Source organism: Choloepus didactylus, chromosome 8, assembly GCF_015220235.1.
Source record: "Choloepus didactylus isolate mChoDid1 chromosome 8, mChoDid1.pri, whole genome shotgun sequence".
Taxonomy (NCBI): domain Eukaryota; kingdom Metazoa; phylum Chordata; class Mammalia; order Pilosa; family Megalonychidae; genus Choloepus; species Choloepus didactylus.
Window position 1 is genome coordinate 47,118,249 of NC_051314.1, and position 23,736 is coordinate 47,141,984.

General features: G+C 36.9%; 1 pseudogene; it reads left to right on the forward strand.

Moving 5' to 3' along the window:
• Window positions 1–922: 922 nt before the first annotated feature.
• The window catches only part of LOC119542623, a 29,183-nt pseudogene continuing 6,369 nt past the window's right edge, over window positions 923–23,736 (forward strand).

Here is a 23,736-nt window from a genome sequence, read left to right on the forward strand (position 1 = left end):
GTAATTTAACTGAATTAAAAACAAGATACAAAAGGCAGCAGAAATTAAACTGAATGAATAAGAAAAATGACATTTAAGCAAATAATTAAGAGTCCTGCCACAGTATGTCTCCCAAAACAAAACTGAAATCCTAGGGGTCATGCTGATTAACATGCTAAATAAATATAAATCTGTGGTGTGGCTTGCTATTAAGGCTAATAAATTACTGATGTGCTTTTACGGCAAAATAGCACAGATGGAAACGGAAGCTTTCTAAATTACCTAAGGAAAGAAGAACACACCAGAGTTAGGAAAGACTCAAAGCTCAGAATCTAGACTATAGTTAAGCAGGGGCCTGGGTGGGGATAGGGAATGAGAAGTTAAGGCTTAAAGTGTACAGGGTTCCTATTTGGAATGATGCAAGTGTTTTGGTAATGGATGGTGGTGATGGTAGCACAACATGTGAATGTAATTAAAATCCCTGAAATATATATCTGAATACTATTAAAAGGAAAATTTTAGATTGTATATTCAGTAACAGAATAAAAACAAACAAACAAACAAACAAAAATCCATGGATCTACACTACAAAAACAGTGAACCCTAAGTTAAACCATGGGCTATAGTTAAATAGCACATTTTAATAATTGTACTATTATCAATTGTAACAAATGTTCCACACCAATGCAAAATGTTAATAATAGGGTAGTATAAGGGAATCCTGAATTTTATGCATTAATGTTCTATAAACCAACAACTTCTCTAATTATAAAAAGGAAGGACTCAAAGGAAAGATCTAGAATAAGAGGTTGGGGAATGATAAGTTTTTAATAAAACATCAAAGAATTAAGACTAATTATTCCCCAAGTATATTGAAGCTTGAACCATATAAAGGATTAAGGAGCAGCACAAGATTCTTAGGCACATAGAAAAGTATCCCGATATGGCGGGTAAACATCAGACTGACTTACAGTGAAATTGTGGAGTTATTTGCCTAAAGAGATTTTTAATGTAGACTATGCATTCATTTGATTACATGGATCAAAGTCCTTTAAAAATTCCAAGATGTTCACCAGATTGCTCTAGGTGTCTTTCAAAAAATGATTATTGAGAGGCAAACCAAGCACCTTACTTTGCATTTAATAACTCTTTGGTATGGTCAATATTGCCAGTTGTACCTGACTACTTTTAGTGAGCTTAAATATGTTTTGGAATTCAAAAACAACAACAACAACAAACCTGAAATTTATAATCAGAGGACTTGATTCTAGATTCCAGCTGAACCTCTCTCACAGTGGCCACAGTATGAAGAAATAAGGTTGATTCCTAGCAAGAAGAAAGAATCCAGACATATGCACTCATATTAAGGAGAGAGAGACACATCCAAGAAATGATGGCCCTTGCCATTAACTGAAAATAAGTAAAATAAATAAAAATAATAAGCTACCAGACTGTATGTCAAGTATAAAAGAAAGGATACAAAATTGTCCATATAAATCACTGTTTCATTATTTTATGTGCACTTTCAACAACTGCATAAGAAAAAGAATTTAACATAATTATTAACAGTGGCCAAAATTCAAAAGCAGATATCCCAGCCCAGAATAATTAATGGCCACGAGACTCAGAAGAGGAACAGTAGAATTTAAAAGAAGAATCTCAAGCACACAGAACAAGGACTGTCCCTTAGTTCCAGGGTTCATGATTATTAGCATTTTACAGGTGAGAAGAAACTTGAAGTTGATATCTAAAATCCAATCTATATAATCCAATCATCACCAAAAATTCTTCCCAAGCTGGTAAATGATATTTATTTACCTCTTCTTATTACTCCTGATAAAGAGTGAAATTGTGAAGATTAATACTTAAGGCACTTAATCTGAAATGTAAAATGATATTTATAAATCACATAGTTATATGGTATTAAGCATAACCTATAGAAGAGAAAATGTCCTCTACCACCAAATCACTTTCTTTAAACAGCCACCTATCCAATGTAGCTAATGAATTAGTGCATTCTCTTAACCATTTTTTCCCCCAGGCCTCATTTGTAGAAAGAATTTCCACTCCATCCAAAACCATAAATAAGCCCAGGTTTTACATGGATGTCCTCATCTATATGTAGCTTCAAGGGTTATTTTGAAATCCAACATACTAATCAGAGTAAAGCAAAAAAAAAAAAAAAAAAAAAAAAAATTTGTAGCATAAAGAGAAAAATTGCTACTTGTGTGCTATATGATTTCATATATGATATATATTTTTTGTTGCAAGCAACAGAAACCAATAAAGATATTATAAGTAAAAAGGGAATATGTCCTAAGGAGAGAGAGGAGATCAAAAAATCCAGGGTAAGGCAAAGAACCAGGCTTAAAACTCACAAGAAACATGCAACTGCAAAGTTTACCAGAATTTCCACATCACTACTGAAATTAGGATTTAATGCCAATAATTTCTTCTGTTTGAATCACTTTGCTCAAGATTCCAATCTCAAGAATGAGAATCTGACTGAACAAGCTTAAACCACAGACCTCTTTATTTTTCCTGGAGAAATGAGAGGAAAGTTCTAGTACAAGAAGCTCCCAAGGGTACCTTCTTCTGAAGTAGGAAAACTTTCTTTATTCTGCCAAAGAGACCATATATCAATGGTGACTCTTTCCCCAAAATTTAATCAGGTTGCAATTACAAAAGATGAATCAATGTAGGTTGGCAGAAGACAAGAAAAATCAACAAAACAATTTGTTTGCGCTGAACTCTATAAATTAATCCCATTACCCAATAATATCACTCCTAGATATAAAGAGAAATGCATGCCTATGTTCCCAGAAGATACAAGAATATTCATAGCAATATTCTTGGTAGTAGGCAAAATCTGGAAATTGCCCAGTGTGTGGTAAAAAATTTAACCTCACCCAAAAGAGTTCTGGCCTTTGCCCTCAGCACCTCGGGGGCAATCTCAAGATCCTTGGAATATCATGCCTACGAGGAGTGACTTTGTCTGCCCGGGGGCCTTGGATCACACTGAATGGTCTAACAGTGTGATTTACGACGGGTGCTGCCTACACCAGAAAAACCAGCAATGTGATATTGGGTAGGGGCTTTGGGTGACAGGTATCAGTCAGTCTGGAGACTGAGGGCAACAACATGGGCAATCAATCAACAATGCTTTATGTAAGGGAGCCCCAATAAAAACTCTCAACACAAAGGCTTTGGTACATGCATATTCCATGTGTATTGTCACAAAGTGATGCTGGGAAAGTTATACATCCTTATTCATCAGGAGAGAACAACAGAAGCTCCACATTTGGCACTTCCCCAGACTCCATTCTGTGCACTTCTTCCTTTGGTTGATTTTAATCTAAATCTTTTCTCCATAAGAAATCATAAAGATGAATGTAATAGCATTCAGTGAGCTCTGTGAGACCTTCTAGTACATTATGGAAAATGAGGGTGATTTGGTTTCAAACTTGCCACAGGTGTCATAAGGATGGTCCTGAGGACCTTCAAACTTTTAACTGGGATCAGAAATGAGAGTGGTGCTGTGTGGAATGCATCCTCTCTAAATATGTACTTGACCTAGACTCATTACAGTTAGAAATGGATAAACACTACATGCAATAATATTTATAAATCTCATAAATATATTGAGAAGATAAGTACCTTATGACTGATTCTATTTATGAAATTTTAAAACGGGCCAAAGTAGCCTGTGATGTTATAAGTCAGCATAGGAGTTACCTTTGGGAAGATAGGGACTGGAAGAAGACAGGAGTGTCTAGGTTCTACTGATGGTTTGTTTCTTGATCTGGTTGCTATTACATGACTGTGTTCACTTTGGAAAAATGTATCCACCTCTGTCCCCTTATGATTTGAGCATTTTTCTGAGTGTGTGCATGTGTGCATGGGTATTAGAAACATAAACCTTCAAAGAAAAATCTGCTGTTATAAACCTTTTATTTTCTTTTTCTCTTTCCGCAGCTTCTTTTTTCCCTTGTTCTGCTGGCCAGAACATTCCTTTGGATTTTGGCGGGGAGGTGAAGGGGCTTTTTCACTGTTCAGTCCCCAAAGTATCTTTTATTCCCATTTAGACCCTCCACCCCTTCCTCTACATATTGCTGTATATCTGCATACAAAAATATGTAAAGGAAATATGTTGGAACATGTAAAGGAACTACAGAATAAAATCAGAAAAGACTAAAAGCATTCAATGGCACTCCTAATGCAGAAGTGGCCAAAAACTAAAAGTGAAGCAGCACTGTACCGGTTTGTATATATTGTGTCCCCCAGAAAATGCCATATTCTTTAATGCAATCTTGTAGGGCCAGATTTGTTAATCTTTCTGATTAGGGTGTGACCTTCTGATTGAGTGTTTCAATGGAAATGTAACACAATCAACTGTGGGCTAGACTTTTGATTAAATTATCTCCATGGAGATATGGGCCCTGTCCATTCAGGGTGGGTCTTAATTAAATCACTGGAGTCCTATAAGAGCACACAGACAGAAGGAGCTCAGTACTGCAGCTGAGACAGACATTTTGGAGAAAGCTGTTGAAAGCTGATGCTTGGAGATGCAGACAGAAGGACATCTGGAGATGCTAAGACATGCTAGCCCAGGGTTTGCTCCAGAGAAACTAAGAGAGGACCCCAGATAACCAGATAGATATGCAGGAGCTGAAGAGGCTGAGACAAGTCCAGAGACATTTTGGAGAATGCCATTCTGAAACGCAACCTGAAGTATGGCCAATGGCATCCAGAACACCTCTGTCAGCTGGGAAGGCACATGGCTGGCTGGGGTCTGCTGTTCCATTGCTCCCAGCTTGCATTTCAAAATGGCTTTCTCCAAAATGTCTTTGGGTCTCTCTTAGCTTCTTCAGCTCTTGTGCATCTAAACACTGGGGTCCTCTCTTAGCTTCTCCAGAGCAAATTCTGGACAAGCATCTCCAAACATCTCCAAGCATCTCCAAGTGTCAGCGTCAGTGTCAGCTCTTAGCTTCTCTCCAAAATGTCCCTCTCAGCTGCTCTGAGCTCTTTCTGTTTGTGAGCTATTTTATAGGACTTCAGTGATTAAATCAAGACCCACCCTGAATGGGCGGGATCCATATCTCCATGGCAATAATTTAATCAGAAGTTTCACCCACAGTTGACTGAATCATATCTTCATGGAAACAATAAAAAGATCCCAACCTAATCAACACAAATACATCTGCCCCCACAAGATTGCATTAAAGAATATGGCTTTTGGGAGGACATAATGTATCCAAACTGGCACCAGCACAATATTTTTGAATTAGCTTCAATGTAATGTTAAACGTGAATCATATACATGGCATCGTGGTTAGGTGCACAGTCTCTGGAATTAGCCAAACTGGCGTTTAAATCCTAGCATGGCCATTTTCTAATTATTTAACCTGTATTAAATTAATTTCCATAAGCTTTAGTTTCTCCATTAATAAAAATATGGATACTAATACTTACATCATAAGATGGTAGATATTATACCACAGAATAATATATGTAAATGGCTTAAGCAAGAGTTCTGACCCACGGTGGCAATTACTGCTAATATTGCTCAGTGCTTTCACTGAAATTCATTATAACGTTACGATGTAGGTGGTCATGCTAGATGAGATGGAGTGTAGTGTTCACCAAAATATGGTAGAAATATCCATGTGTGACACACAAATTGAATTCAAGTGGTATAAAGGCATGAACTTAAATAACACTGAATTGCATAGTGAGAAAATTATCCTCTTTCAATGCTTTTGATTACATTAAGAAAAGTTCTCAGTTTGGTGCCAGTTTGTCTTCAACCTCTCTCTGTGGCTTGCTAATCCCGCTAACAAAGAAGGAGCAGAGTTTAGCTCAGAACCTTAGCTAATGTGAATACGTCTAACTAGAATTTAATGGCTTTGTTTTGGTTTTGGGGTGTGTGTGTGTGTGTGTGTATTGTGTATGTGTGTATTTTACGGACACCTCCCATTTATGGTGTTACTGATTATCTGTTTGTAATAAAGATATATAACTTTACTTTACACAAATTTATTTAGGGTGAAAACTTTCAATTAAAATAAATTAAGGATTGAATAGAACATGTGGAACACAGCCAGCAAAAACCTGTAATTTACGATGCAAATGATTGAAGTCTTGCAACAATGATGTAGTGGGAAGACAGAAAAAAGCTAAAATTCTAGATGTATGTCCAGAATTTATTGTGAAGACTCTCCACACTGGCTCTGTGGCTTTGGGCTAGATGGATCACCTCTTTGAACCTAACATTCTTCACCAGTTTAATGTGGATAATTATGTCCAAGCTATTTATCTCAAGGTATTTTATGACAATTAAATGAGATTTAGTGAATGTATCTTTAAACAGCAAAACACCATATATATCTAAATCACTGCTATTGATTTTTATTAGCTCTATTTCAGGAATAATGGCACAGAGAACGCAAGTGATTTATGTACAATCTCAATTCTAATAGTGACAGAGCCATGGAAGTGACTTCTAAATGCCTCAGGACAGTATTCTGAGTATACCACACCTGTTCCCATATTAAGCAGTTCCCATAGTTTATACAGTTCCTGTTTACAGATAGCATAGAGAATAAAACAGGATAAGTGAGACCCTACAATACCTAGTGTAATGAGATATAGCTGAACAGATGATTCTTGCACAGAGCACGCCTAGAAAGGAAGTAACACACCTGTGAGCTGCAGCACCTTATACACACTTAGCAAAAAACAACTGCCACTCAATTCTGCACTAACCAATCCTACATTGCACTGGACTTAGAGTCCCATTACTGTGGCCTCTACTGTTAGGCAAGGGCAAGAGTCAATTGCTAAAGTTAATTCCTTAAGTGATCACTACATGGAGGTGAAAATCACTATGAAATGTTGCTTTATATCTCCTGTGACTCACAAGATACATATTTTCTATAAGTACTCCCATAGAATAATTCTTCTATACACTAAAACTTGAGAAAGACTGAGCAAGCATAAGAAATAAGAAACCACAGGAAAATCTGTGTGTAAAGCTATAAAATTCAATCAATTTGACTTTAATGATCAAATCCCTAGTAGCAAAGAACAACTTTAGAACTCTAAAATATTCCCGTTTTCTTCATTCTGCTTTTAATATTAAACCTCTTAAATTTAACACATGAAATTTGTTTGTTGTGAGGATTTTATGAAATAATGTGCTTATATCTTAGAAGGTGAGTCAGTTTTTAAGGCAATGTGAAATGAAATACACTTATTTTCAAGCTCTTGGGATGTAATCACATTGTTGAGTTACTTAGAAAGACACCTTGGGCAGGATATGGTGCATCCGCTATTGACACATATTACCTAGAAGTCTCTTCAGATCACTGAAATTGCTCTTCGTAGTGCAAATTCTGTCAGACACCACAGTTTTCATTATAAATAAAACAGATTCACTTTCCACAACCAAAATTACTTCCAATAACATGTCAGAGAACTTGGTAATACAGATAAATGGGGGAGAGATGTAATATATAAAATATACACTAAATAATGTTGAAAAATCTAAATCAATAACCTAAAGATCTTATGAATTCTTGAATTCTGAAACACATCTGGGCCCAAAGCTTTCAGAAAAGGCATGGGTGGCCACATGCTTTGGAGTAAATCATACAATGGTGTTTTAAAAAGTAACATAAAATTGGATTGAAATTGCCATTTGTGTAGTTCAAAGTGGTCAAATATCAGGAATATTATACAGTTCAATCTAGTTGTTCCTCATTCCTCATACTTGTAATTATTTTTGTAACAGGATATTAGAAAGTGTCTGGATCTTGTGTCAGTTTCAACTGAGACTCCAATAATGAGAATGAGTAAGAATCCCCCTACCCACCCACTCCAAGTGAAATTTTCAAAGGGAATGCACAAGAACCCTTTCCATGATCTTTGTCCAAATTAACAATATTAATAGAGATTCAAGGAGGAGAGAAAGGAGGACTAGTGAAGAGATTTATTTGGGAGAACTGTTGCCCTTCTGTGAAACCTTACTTCTAAGTCCAAGCCTAGTTATAGGGAGAGAGGAGCTTTATTTAATTCCATCTTCCTTCAGATATCTGCTTATGAAACATGTTCCCTGAAGGGGACTGGTGCTTGACTCAAACCCAAAAATCTAAATGAGACCATGGTTGGGGTCTGACTCTCGCTAATGAAGAATGGACTCAGAATTTCTGCTTAGGTGGTGAAGCCAGGAGATTGCTGCTGTGAAATGATCAGCTTGCCCTGCACGGCCATGGGGTGCAAAAGTGCTGCCTGCAGACCAGTGAATGTGATACCAGCGAGTGAGAATATGCAAGTGGACATCTTGGGTCCTGCCCTATAGAGCTGTTAGGAGGGACTGGAAGACTGCCAGGCTAGAGGCTGGAGTTGAAGCAGCAAATGTTCAGGGCCTGAAGAGGTCATCTTAAGGGACCTCTCTCAATAGATATGTATTCTCCCTAGAAAGCAGGCACCAGGAGAAAACCTGGGAAGAGGAAGAATGCAGGAAATAATTTATTAACCAGCCACACCAAATTAATGACTCTGTTTTCCTAGTCCCTGATCAATGCCTCCTCCACCTGGTTGAAAGCAAAAGAGCAGCTGTTAAAAGAAGGGAGTAGGATAATCCAGCTCAATGTCCAGCCATTGCTACTTTCTCCTTCTAAATTTCCCATCTCAGACAGGTTCTTGCAAGTGGAGGTGCGTAATGATAGAAGAAAAGATTTAATGTATGTGAGTTAAAAGAGTTTAATTACAGGGACCAAACATTCTAATTTCTGAGTTGAGATCATATGCAATTTAAAGGGACTAAGGTCTGAGCAGAAAATCTATGGATTTTCAGGGAGCTTCATCCAGATGAAGGGAAAATTAGTGCACAGGATAAAGTTTACAGTGATGGAGGAAGTCAGAAACAATTGTGTCTTGATTGGATCATAACTTGTGTTTATTAGACATACTGGTTTACATTTATAAAATAAATTATGATAACCCTATCATGGACTAATCACATGGATATGTGATAAAATTTTATATTTTCCCTAAATAATATTTTCCTGTGAAGAAAGAGCCAGAAGCACACACAGGAGAATTTTGGCAAATTGAAGAGCCACTTCCAGAAATGGTGCATTAAATTTAGAAGTCGCAAATTCAATTTCATAAACTATCTTCAAAATGAAATTATCATAAAATATTGGTCATAAATCAAATTTTTAAAAACATGTCTTTTAGAAGGTTTAGTAAGACTTTGTATCATAAAATAAACTCAAGGTAATTCAGAGTGTAAACTTGATTTCCTGCTAAGCTATAAAACACCACGAGGAGCATAACCGCCTGTCTCAAGCCCACAGCTTGAATGACTCAGGGGATTTCTATCTTATATTTCTCAGAGCCACTGTGATCACGTATACAATCTCAAGTAATGTCTCATTCATTCATTCTATACATATTCTGAATACCTACCTACATTTCAGACCTTGTTCTAGCCAATGGTAAATATGAACTAGACATAAATATTCACTTCTATAAGGAAGCACTGAACAACTCATTACAAGTATGACAGATGTCACAAAATGTTAGAAAATATGATTACTTCAAGAAGACATGCATAGTCCTAGGGGGAATAAGGGAAGATAGATGTCTGCTCATTGTTGTGCACAATTAGAAATTTTGTCACTGCAACAGATTTAATATGTTCTAAAATTGACAATCATGATAGATATGGTATTGGTAAAAACATAATGTTTATACAGGAATAAATAAATTACTTTAAATCTAATTTTTTTATTACTTTAAACCAGGTGGTAATGCTATTTTGTTTTACATTCTATGCAATGTCACTCAGATTTTACTAGCAGATATGTAGGCCTTTATCTCACAATAGTTCAGGCTATTATCCTAATAAGCCACTCTAGCTTTTCCAAATGCTTCTCTGCTTGCTTGGCTTCTGTTTATTTCCCCTTTAAATCACCCAAACCTGTGCCTATGATCAGCACAAGTCTCCCTGTCCATTTCAGTGACAGAGTCAGAAGATAAATAAAGAACTAGACAGCCAAATAAGCATCCACTGAAAATATCTCACAGGAGGCATACTTGTAAAAGATACCCTGAGGCACATGGGAGGTTAATTTTGGATTTGAAAATAATACTTCAGAAAAGCAATATTGTTTGTTTGGAAGAAAAATTGAAGGAAAAGAACAATGGCTAGGTGTAGAACAAAACAATCTACTAGAAAAATAGGGATCATGGAAAAAGTAAAAATATGCCTATGTGGGAAAGCATATTTCCCCAATGTGTTATGAAAAGTAGCAAATACTACTAAATCACAATGAGGAAGACATGTTTCTTCATGGTGATTTTCTACAGATGTCCGCTGTGGCAGGCCACTAGTTTATGTTCAGAGAAATAAATAAGAATGGAAGTTTTTATTTGAAGAATTTTTAGGTTTGATGTTTAAGCTTACTTCGAAGGATTGCTTCCTAGTTTTATGCATAAAGAATATTTGAAAATATGTATTCAAAGTAATCTTATTTCTAAGATTAAGGTAGTAATCATCTATAAAGGGTACATGCATCACTCTGGTAAGAACAATCCACTTCAGCCCCCCTTGTCATCCTCCCACCCTCCCCACATACAGGAGGTTATTCATTTTCCTGTTTGTTAATAGTATCACTACACTCCCGGATTTCAAAGTTGAAAACAGCAGTCAAGATCATAGGTTTGGAATTAGACAATCACTTGAGGCCCAGCTCAATCAGTAGGTGTTCAACCATGAGCAAACTACTGAACCTTTCTCAACCTCTGTTCTCTATACAATGGGGATAATATCTTTCTCGTTCAATTATTTTTCAGATTGCAAAAATACAGGTAAACCTGAATGTAAGAAGCATTCACTAAATGTGAGCTGGTATAATTATTATTCTTATTACCCCCCCTTCATCAGCTTCACTGTGATATTTTGTTCCTTTTTCTCCTCTCTTCATTGTCTTTATTGTAGCACTGAGTCTGTTGACCTCACTTCCTAATGTCTCTAACTTCTATTCCCTCCTCTCCATTCTCTAGTTCTCTGCCTTTCTTGATCAGGGGCCCATGTTCTACTCTCCTCAGAAACAAACAAAAATCTCCTCTTTTGTACTTCAGAGTTTTGTTTTAAGTACAGCCTGCCCTTCCTTCCCCATGAAATCTGTCCGCATAGAACACCCCAGCTGCATGAAATCACAGGCCAACAGGCTGTCCAGTCTAAAATATTTTCAGATGGGGAAGATTAGAATTACTACCTAATGTCTCTGAACCAGCATCTTATTCCTTTGAATAAGATCACTCTCTCTGACCTAAAGCATTTACCCTCTGTCAGTATCTTTCATCAGAGATTCATCAATCAGAACTTCATTGTAAAGAATACATGAACAAAGAAAAAGAGTTTCTCTTTTGTCATAAATATTACCACCTCAACGTGTATACTTATCTGCTCCCTTTGATTTCCTACCATAAACTCCCAGGAGTACAAGTTTTGTTGTTCTGTTTCCTTTCCTTTTCTTCACCCCTCCCCTCCCTCTCTCCCCTCTCTCTGCTTCATTTTTAATTAGACCTGAAGTGGGTGGATGATGTTCTTTCAGATGATCCCAAGTCTGTACATCAAGGTGAATTTGGCTGGAGCAATAATGCTTTGTCAGTCGCCAGCATGGTAGTCCTTGACTGCCAGCTGCAGCTCTACTTCCAAACCAACAGGGAGGAAATGTGAATCTGAAGATTCTGAGGTTGTACAGTCTTCTAGGTGAGCCTCAATAAAGGATCCACAATTCTGGAGAGAAAGTCCCCAAATATAAAAATCCTCATTTTCTAGCAATTCATCAGTGATAATTCATTCCATGTTTATCTATTTTCACTTTCCCAATCACCAGCTGCCCTCAGGAAAAGATATTTTATTCGTGAAGGGTTGTGGGGTGAAGCACTGGCCAGAAAAAAGTACTGTCCCCCAAAATAGAGAACTCTGGAAAACATTCTGGTCAAAGTGTTTGAATGCAACAGAGCACTAGCTAGGTTTACTTATGATGATTTGGTATGGAAAGAAAACAATTCCTATACATAAAGACTCCTGAGATCCAGTTTCATCAGGAAAGTCCAGGAGGAAGACAGTACTGTGGATGTAGGTAACTGAATACAGCAGACAATGCTGCCCCCACATATCTGTGGCAAAAATCTCACTCCAGAATGTCATTGTGATCTATTCAAAATATTGAATATAATTTACAAGGAATTGTGTTGCTCCTGCTTGTGACACTACAGTTTCCCACATGTCATCACTTTCATCATCTGTCTCCTGGAAAGGATAAGATTCCTCTCAACACCTCAGTGTCTATGTCAAACCAAAATGCTAAATTTTACCTCCAAACCGTCCTGCAGTCCGCCCTTCTTCACTCCCTTCTTATTCATAAATGCTGCCCTCTGGGATGGTTCCCTTCAGACACAAACATTCTGAAATATATCCTGTCTCAGACATTCCTATGATGTTCATGTCCTCTTTCAACTGGTGTCCAATATTGCTTCTCCTCTTTTAGCAAAAAAAAAAGGAAAGAAAGAAAATGTAAAATGTTGATAATCTCTTTTACTTCTCATCCCATTCTCTCTTGAATCCAATCAGACTTTCATCTTCATTATTCAAATGACACAAGTTGACAAACTTGGCAATTATATCCATTATTGCTGATTCCTGTGGATGCTTTTTTGGTCATCATCATATTTGTCTTAGCAGCATTTGACAGAGTTGCTCATACTCTCCTCATAACACTTTCTTCATTTAGCCTCCTGTGCCAGTTTGGAACTGCTATGGTCCCCAGAAGAGCCATGATCTTTTAACCCAATCTTGTTGGATGGAACTTTTGATTGTTTCCATGGAGATGTGACATCCAACTGTGGGTGATATCTTTGCTTAAATTATTTGCATGGAGGTGTGGACCCTGCCCACTCAGGGTGGGTCTTATTTGGTTCACTGGATTTCTTAAGAGAACTCAAGAGTCAACCCAAATGCTTGCTGATGCTGGGAGACACTTGGCGATGGAGGCAGAAAGACATGTGGAGATGCAAGGCTAAGAGATAAAGCCTAGAGTTTGCCCTAGAAAAGCTAAGAGAGGCCTCCCAGCTGCTTAGAGAGAAACATCCTGGGAGAAAGAAGCAAGGACACAGAGGAGCTGAGAGAGAAGAGCTAAGATAGATGCCCAGAGACATTTTGGAGAAAGCCATTTCGAAACACAACCCAAGGGCAGAGGACCAGCAGACCCAGCCACATGACTTACCAGCTGACAGAGGTGTTCCAGATGCCATCAGTCATTTTTCAGTGAAGGTATCATTTTGCTGATGCCTTAGTCTGGATGCTTCTATGGCCTTAGAACTGTAACCTTGTAACCTAATAAATCCCCTTTATAAAAGGCAATCCCTTTCTGGTATTTTGCATAATGGCAGCATTAGCAAACCAGAACACCTCCCATGATGTCATTCACTCTTTACACAACTCTTATGTCATTGGGCAGTACTTAAGCTATGCTGCTGGATTCTCCTTATCTTCTCAAACTAAATTGTGGAGTGCCCTTAGGTATATTGTTTTTGGCTGCTTCTCTTCCCTGTTTTCTCTTGCTCTTTATATGATTCCACCTTGTCTCATGATTTTATATGATCCATATCCTAACTCCTAAGTTTCTATCTACAGCCCGATATACCTCACCTTCAGTATCAACCTATTCAAAATAGAACCCTTGATTTTAACCCAAAACCTCTAATTCCTATAGTCTTCCCTTGTGAATAGTAAATCCATTCTTCCAGTTGCTCAGATCAAAGATCTTTCTCTTTTTCTCCTTTCCCGTATCTAATTCATCAGCAAATCTTGTTGGCTCTACTTTCAAAACACATTCAGGTTTTAACCACTTCTCTCCACCTTCAGTGTTACAACCCCAACCTAATCCACCATCACTTACTGCGACATTTTCCTTACTGACCTTCCTGTTTCCAATCCTGCCCCCCCTCCCCCATTTATTCTCAACACAGGAGCAAAGGTATCTTTTTCATGTATGTCATGTCATTTCTCTGAGGAAAGCCATCCAGTATTTTCAGAGTAAAAACCCCACGTCCTAATAATGGCCTAAAATGTCATCTGTGATCTGGGTGCCTACTGTCTTACTGACCCCATTCTCTTGCTCTCATTCCCTCCACTCTGCTCTAGCCATACTCTACTCCTTGCAGTTCTTTGAGCTTTCCTATCCTAATCCTGATGGATGGTCTTTATACTCCATCCTTTTCCTAGAAGGCTCTTCTCTTAGATATCTACATGGATTGATCCTTCCCTTCCTCCAGGGAGACACTTAAATGTCACTTTCTCAGTGAGGTCCTCCTTTATCACACTTAATAAAATAGCTCACCACCACCTCCACTGTGCCTGCCCCTGCCCTCCTTTCCTGTTTCATTTTCTCCACAGCACTCACCTTCTTACATAACATGGATTGTTTATTAGATTATTATCATTTCCACACACACACTCACCTGCTCCATGAAGGCAGCAACTTCTTTATATTCACCAGTGTGTCCCAGTATCTGGTCTTTTGGCACATAGTGACCACGTAATACATGTTCATTGAATTTATAAATTAATGATTGGATATACTTGCCCTTCCATTCAGGTATACTCACCAAACTAACCTGGTGGTGGTGATAGTGGATAATGACATTAAAAAAGCACAATCCATCCATCCATGTATAACAAATCTTGTTTGACATGAAAATATTCTGTAATGAGCCACTGACCTATGTAAACTCAGACTATTCAGTTATATAAAGCAAAAAAATTAAGGGATAAAGTCCTGCCTATTTGTAAGAGAGCATCCACCCTTGCCAGTGCCTGCTAGCGTCTCACAGCAGCCTGACGTCAACATGGTGGGAGCTGAGCAGATCATTAGGCAGAGAAGAGTGCCCAGAGGGCCAGCCCTTCCCAGAAATTAGCAGGATGAATCATGCTCATTTTACATTATTGTCCTGGACTGAACAATATGAGAAGACAGGTGATCCCTGTAGCCTAGGAAAAATGAGTGAGAATGGAGTACTTATCTTTATTTTATCATGGTACTTATCTTTGCACACAGTTCAAGTACTTGACACACAGATTTCCAGAAATGTCAGCATTTAATGAAATAAATCATTTTAAGCCTCTTCTGTAGCTAATTTACCATGTGAATTGGGAGGTTATTTCAGTACCTTATGTACTTTATTCACCTATAATGTAAGGATGAAAATAATATCTCCATTTTTGGGTTGCAAGGTTGAAATGAAATACCTTAATGAAACTTTTTTTAATTTAAATATAAGGGATGAAAAATTAGAGAACAGCCTTAATGTTACTTCTCAAATATACCCAGATATTAAAAAATTTAATGGCTCAATTGCAGTGCTATTTTTCAAAATGACATTCCTCTATTCAATAAATAATGAATCTATCTTGTAAGAATACGCATTTTCCATGAGACTCACTAAAGTTTTATGTTAAAAATGTTTCCCAGGCGTATTTTAAAAATTATTTTTCCTGAACTGGTTCTTCAGAAAGAAAAAAAAGTTTCCCAAAGGTGTAGTACAAAAATGTTATTTCCTAAAAAAGCATCAAACCAACCCAGCAAGAAAAACTACCCCACTTATAATATTTACTTTTTGAAGGCTTTAAATCTGTTGTTGCAATCATGTAATAGTCAAAGTTTAGATCATCATAGTTCATATATTCATAGCTTCAGTAGCAATTATTTGTAGAAATTATTTCTAGAGAAACCCACACCTAAAGCAATTGATTAGAACAATCACGAAAATTGTTTAAAATCTTAAAGTTCAAACAGGAGTTGAATTAATTTTTTACACTTTTCAAACAATTGTTGTGGTGTCACATGGATATGGGTACATTGGATGCTATGAGATGTTCTTTCTCAGAATGTCTAATTATACAAGGTTGCTGTAAAATACAAAAGGGGTCAGCAGGGGATAAGGCTGACCGATAAATGTGGATGGGATTCAAGCCAACTGTACAAAGCAAATACTACTTTTGCAACCTAATGATTTTTGAAAACTATTTGCTGGGTAATTATGATTAATCCAAAAGAAAATCTAGCAACCAGTGCTTTTAATTCAATTTATGGGTGATTAGGGCATTGAGAAGGTAAGATAATAGCTTCCTTAATGGGGCAGCTTTTAAGCATGAAATTACCTTTTGTATGCCTGAAGAAAAAACATTTCAAAATTTGAAGAAGCCTGCTGTGATTATTAAAACCTCTGAAAAGCTTTCTCTATTCTCTGATAATCAAACAAAATAAAAGTTCTTTGTCCCACTCACCCACAACACTTCAAGGCAGGTCAGTCTCTCACATTGCCACATATTAAATCTCATCTTCGTGATGAATTCTTGAGTTCTCAGACTCTGATTTTTCCCTTGACTATTCTCTCCTGACTTCGCTTTTACCAGTTCTTCAGTGTGAAGAAATCTGGTCACTATACTCATCATATCTCTTGTCCCTTGACGTATTCCTGTTATCCTAGCCAATCACCCAACTCTTTACTTGCTCAACCTCTCTATCATGGACATACATTTCAATCTAATTCTCACCATACTGCTTTTGAGGATCAGCCAAAGCATATAAAGGGAACATACAAAGCCTCAGCAGATTGGACCCAGGCAACTGGCAAAAGAACAATACTGAGATAGAAACAAGCCAAGGCAACATGATTTAGGAATAGCAAAACAAGCAGTTTGGCAGGAGAGAAATCTGAGTGACTCCAAAGACAGGGGCTTTTATTTGATCCCTATGGCAGGATATGTGGAAAAGCTGGATGCATTTAAATGGCCAAGTATTGAACAGATCCTAGTAGCTCTGTTCAGCTCCTTTTTGCATTCCTGAATTTACTTGTTGGAAAGCTTTGGCTTATGCCAGTACATTCCTCAGGTGGGCTGTGGTTTATCAGGATCATTACTCTGATCTTTTGTGTCCTAATGAACGTATTGGAGATCCCATGGTGTTCACAAGAATTGCATATTTCTCCAATGATATTTTCAGTTTTCATATCATGGTCATTAAACTGTTTCTTGGAGTATGGAGTATCAGAAAATATGGCCCAACAGGAAAGGTGAAAGACATTGGCTTGCACTTAGAAAGAAAAGAGATCAGAGAATAAAGATAGGAAGTCTGTTACATTGAAATGGCCAAAAGTTTAGTCTACCAGTGTTCCAACTATATATATATGTGTGCTGTATGTATATATACCTGGAATATATCTGCAGCTCATCAACATACATGTTATGCATGTCACTCTATTAAATGGTGAACATATGTTCCAGATGATCTTTTGGAGAGCCTTTAGTTTCCTTAAATATTGGCTCTAACTAAAGCCCATAATTTCTATTGGAAGGAAGCACTCTAGATTGTTATTAGAAGGGGGTAAATGAACCGTTTTATAAAAATCCTGCAGTTGATGTGTCTGTGGGTGGTAGGACAGGGCTAATATACTTCCTTTGGCTCCAGCTTAGAGGTGGGATGGGCAGTAGATAGATACATAGACAAGATGTGAAGATGAATGTCCTCCCGTTTGATTTGATTCTGGGCTCCACTAGGTTGATTTGCTTTGGCAGATAAAATGAGCTTGAAGCAAAGCTGTGCAGTTCCAAGCCCAGACTTCAAAAGGCCTTAGGTATCTCCACTTGCCCTCCTGTACCTCTGCCATTGCCATGAGGACAGGCTGAGCATACCTTCTGGTCCCAAGAGGAGTATGAGAGAGAAACATGGAGCAGAACCAACCCACAAACACATGAGTGAGTCAGCAGTGCTCAGCCAAGCTTGACCTAGATCAGCTGAATGCCATAGATGTGAGAAATTTGTGTTTACTAGTCTAAGTCATGAAGGTTTGAGGTGATCTGTTATGCAGCAGAAGCCAGCAGATCCCAGAATTATACTACTGAATGTTCTATTTTTCTTGAAATTCCTTCCTCCCTTATATTCATTGTACTTCTTTCTCCTTACACATCTGATTCTTCGGCAATTATTTAAACAACTTATTTCTCAAGTTCCATTTTTTGTTCACAACAATACTATCTTGCATTTAGGGATCTTCTACATATCATACCTTAATTTTCTCTTTGCCTCTTTCCTAAACTGTTTTATAAGATGATAACAGGAATATAATAATAAACTATTATTCTCAAAAAAAAATTCCTAGGTAAAACCAAAATTAAATGGTGCTCTTTACTGATATTCAAGAAGATTTTAATATGCTAATCTGCACAATAAACTTTAGGAAAGAAGTATAGAATATCCCAAGCTTATTTGATCAGCTACTGTTCTTCTCAGACATTATTTTATTGATATCTTCAAGATAGTGCTAAGAAGATTCTAAGTTGAAAAAAGATGATCTGGAAACATAGATCTCTCTTACAAGGCTTCCCATAAAATATTTGCTTATGGTATATATAATATATGGTGATATAATTTGGGGATGCTATTTAACAAAACCCCTGATCCTAAAATCAAGACATAAAAATGAAACATCCCTCCAAAATTCTCAATACTGAGTATATCACCCTTCTACTTTTTATAAAAACATTTCATTATCTGTATTCAATGCCTCAAAAACATAAATCATAAAGGCCTAATTCCTTCATGTAACTTTTTATCACAGCACTCTCAGAAAAATCATCTTTCATCTGACTAAAATTTCCCACCATCACTTCCCATTGATGCCTTTGAATAGACTGTTAGGGGAGAGAAAATAAGTGTGACTGTTGGCCATCCCATAAAGGGAGAATTTTCTTAGCTTCACTGCTTGGCTGAAAATGAACTTGAGAGAAAGAATGAGATAAAGTTCCCTGCAATGCATTTTATGTGACTTTAAATTTTTTCCTTTATCATCAAGCATGAAACCTACACTGATAGATCACTCAATATTTATACTTTGTGTTTAATAGGATCAAATTTAGGTATGATTAGCTATTGGCAATTTTAAGTGATATGTAAACAGAAATTGTGTAACACTAATACTTCTTGAACAAGCAAGGTTTGAGGATGATTGTAAATTCTAATCTTTCATATTCAATTGTTCAAGAGACTCATTTTCATGGGTTAGACAATTTCTTATACATCCTCATATATTCTGTAGCCCCACTGAGGAGGCAGCCAAAAATATCCTTTTTGAAAAGATTTTAATTTGCCCTTTTAACCACTTTTAAGTATGCAATTCAGTGGTATTAATTGTGTTTACAATGTTGTGCTACCATCAACACCACCCATTACCAAAACTTTTACATCACCCTAAACTGAAAATCTGTACCAATTAAGCATTGACTCCCCATTTCCCAGTGACTCCCCATTTTTTTTGTTTCTTTGGCTTTTATAAAGGAGATTTATTAGGTTACAAATTCACAGTTCTAAGGCCATAAAAGTGTCCAAACTAAGGCATCAACAAGACAATCCCTTCACAGAAGAATGACCGATAGTGTCTGGAACACCACTGTCATCTGGGAAGGCACTGGCATCTGTTGGTCTTTGCTCCCAGGTTCTGGTTTCAAAATGGTTTTCTCCAAAATGTATCTGGGCTTTTGGGGGCTCGTTTCAAGGTCTTGCATAATTTTATTTTAAAGATTGCGCATGTGTTATTTAAGGAGAATGATGTCTGGAGGCAAGGGGAAAGAATTTTATAACTGATGAAAGCAACTTGGTAGCATGGTCTTGGGGAAAGATAAATAGATTCCAAGTTGGGAATACATGGACTCCAATTCTGACTGGAACTGACTTTGAACATCTCACTTAACCTGTGAGGTTTTAGCTTTCTTATTTGTAAAAGGAGAGACTTGGACTAGCTAGTTTCCAGATTATAAGTGTTACAGCCTGGGCCTATGTGGAGCTTTTGATTAAGTTGGAGGTATGTCTCAGTGTAACTAACAAAAGGTCATAAAGACCCATCAAGCATATATAGCAAGAGCAGATGAAAAAGGGTAGGGTAGGGTCTTTATGGAGAATGTTTGCATACAGTGTCTTAGGGAAAGAGAGTTGGTGGACAGCTTGCTATCTATTTCTCATATCAGTCAAATGAACTGGTTCTCAATGTTCCATGAGAGATGGAACAGGCAGAACTTAAAATAGATGTCTTCGGGAGGCAGTGCAGAATTTCCTTCATTCAAAGAAGACATCCTTCATCACACTTACACACACGCACTGTCAATAACAAGTTTTCACAGAAAACACAAAAGGACACATTACATTAAATTCATATATCAATGTAATATATATATCCCGATTTCAGAAACCATAAAATAGGAAAGAAACTTGTGACTTAGATTGAAATAAATAAGGCAACTGAGATGTGGGACACAGGCTATGCTATCTCACTTTCTAAAATTACATATTTGCTAAATATTTATTCTCTTTCCTCTCACTTCAAAATAAATTCCATGATAACAGGGACTTTTGGTATCTTGTTCAGTGTTTCATCTCCAGTGCCTTGAACAGTGCTTGACACATAGAAGACATTCAACACATTTGTTAATTGAATTAATGGTGACAATGTCACAAATTTGGAGAGCAGTACATAGTCTCCATTTCTGCATAGAAAACAGCATAGCACCTGAACAGTACTGACTGAAGGGAACTCGGTACTATTTTGGCAGCTCAAGCTTGTCTAGTTTTGGGAGGTTAACACCCTACACAAGAAGAAGCATATGTCGATGATACCCATAGCATACCAGTAGTGGGTAGCTTCCATCTCAAATAGTTTAGTAGAAAGGGCAATAGCAACACCATCTATAGGCTTATGTGAGTCACCCGCACATATAATCACATAACGGAGCTAGAAATCCAGCACTATGCAAATAAATACAGCAAACCAGTGACATGTGAATTATGACTGAATATATACTCCCAGGGGAAATTTAGGTTAAAATACTATGTCATTTATTCCACAAACATTTACTGAGTTCTATACAAAATAGCATGCTAAGTACAGGAAATGCAAAATGAATGAGACATCATTTCTGCCTGCCTTACCCTACCTGTCCATTATGTTAATAAGTGCTTTTTTGTGAAGCTGATGATTTCCAGGAAAAGCAAAGTCTTGATAATATATATAACTATAAACAAAACTCAGTATTTCTTTGTGAAAAAAGAAACACATTGACATTGTTATAAAGAAGCTACAGTTGCAGAGGTAAATACTCTTCCACCGGGGAGCTATGATCCAAGGCTTCTGGGTAATCATCAGTACAGAGAGGAACATACTGAGATAAAACAATATTTGAAGGCTTTAGTAAGTACACAATTACTGAGAACCAACCTGATGTGGGTGAGAAACAGCAAGAGGAATTTGTGAAGAGAAAATACTGAAAATGTTAATCAGTTCCAATAATAATTACCTATTTTGAGAGGAAATTGCTTCAAGGAATCACTAAATTTGAAAAGAGAAAATAAATATTTTATTCTTACTTCTAAATGTAATATAAATGGCAATGCTCTATATTCTTTCCTTAATTGATAGGATTTAAAGGTTGTTTCAAATTCTAAACATTTATTTCCATCCTTACTGAGTAAAGGAAAGAGAAGGTGCCAAAACAAATTGAAATTAACTCAAGTGTTAACCAATGGAGATGTGATGAACAAAGTACATAATTGACTAAACTCTAGGCAGTAGCTATAGAAAGCTATTGAATGGTATAGCAATTTCTTATAATAAGTATCCTTACCTGGAAAATCCTGAAACAAGCCAATAGTCATATTGAAGAGAATAGAAATACTATAAAGATAATTATCTACTGTTTTGTATAATCCACCTACCCTCATCATTGTCCCTCTCCTTTAGATAAGATTTCACTTTCAATTAGCAAATTATAAAAGTTTAGATTTCCAATAATATAATTAATCTTCACTATAAAAGTGAATAAAATAAAATCTCAAAGAATCATTCCTTTCACTACTCCCAAAACTGGGAGGTGGGTAGGGAATAGAAGAAAATTATTGCTCTACCTTACAGCTTTTTTATATCTAAAGTAAAAACTGTTGGGTTTTCAAATGTTGTAAATACATAAACATATTTTATGAATCCTACCTTTCTAAATACGTAAGCAATATGTGCTTCCAGCCTACCCTCCAAGTATGTAAACAAGCAGGGTCCGGCCCAAGGGTAGGCCTGGACATACTATTTTCCCTTTCATCTAGGCTTAGACATGTTCATCTCTCCATCTGTAAACTTCTTAGCAGGCCAGTTAAGTAATTTGTGGGGCCCAGTGCAAAATGAAAATGCAGAGCCTCTTGTTCAAAAAACAGGAATAACATTAGGGGTACTAAAATATAAAGTTTTTATTCCTTTCTTCCACAGTGTCTGTCTCTCTCTCTCTCTCTCTCTCTCTCTCTCTCTCTCTCTCTCTCTCTCTCTCTCTCTCTCTCTCTCTCTCTCAGTTTCCCATGGGACTTGTTACTTGCTATTTAATGTTATTCTAAGTAAATAATAATTAAAATTTTTATTAACATGAATTTTACTGTTTACCTTTATATTGTGCAATGCAAATTTTAAATACAAATTTAAGAGCATTTAACTTGCATGCAGAACCAAGTTATATAATTTATATATTTTACCTCATATGTATATGGAAACACTGCACAAAACTAACTCAACTGCTTTTATTTCACTTCTTAAAACCTGCACACTTCTACCAACACTCTCTACCTTCAGCTAATTGATGAGTAAGGAAGGACTTAAATGAAAAGGAACTGTAAACTGCCCTAACTTTCCCTTCCCTTCCACGTCATCATTTTCAGTGTAAATGACTGGCTAATAAAGTGAAGTAATACAAGTAAGAAAGGATTATGTAGGGTTCCTTGATTGTTCATTTTCTTAGACCACAATTGCCTTCTGTCTGCATTTGAAGTAAAATCTGATTGTAACAGAAAGCATGGGCTCTGCAGGCTGTCATACCCTCAGTTATTCAGTCATAGATATAACATGCTTACCTTGTACTTGCTTTGAGTTTTACTGAATTCCCATATATTTTGTGTCAACCAGAATGCTCGTGGGGCATCATGAACACTATAACTTAATGAGGTGACCGACAACAGTGATAGACTCACATCTATTGTCTACTGTGCCATCAGTCTTCACAGAACACAAGTTCAAAGATAAAACTATTAAGAATTTCAAGAAGGCAACAAGAGGCCCTTAAATGAAGCTGGGGTCCTTCTTTGTGTAGGGCCCTGTGAAATTCTCCAGGTCACATGCCCAAGAAACCAGCCCTGACTGGTTGTATTATTTTTACTTATGGAAAATGAGAGGCCCTGTTTATATCTTGAGCCCACATCAGTCATACCTTGTCTGATTTGTCATTGTATCTTATATAATCTTAGCATTTCATTATGAATACCCTTAATGAGGAGGGGTGGCTACACATTTATTGTTCCCTGAACCAGGCTTATATCGTTAATATCATCCATTTCATAAATATTCTTATTTTATTGTGTGAAATTAAGTATGACATAGAAATGAAAAATTCAGTGCAAAATAAATTAGGGTACCTATTCATTCACCTAATATTTATTGAACACCTATTGTGTGTCAAGAATTGTTCTAGCTCAGGGAAGAAACCTTAGATCACTAAGGTTTTCTCATCATATTACATTAGATCAGCTCAGACTTAGGCAATGCATAATAAGTTATGATACTGTGTATTCATCTAATATTTACTGTCTGTTATGTGGC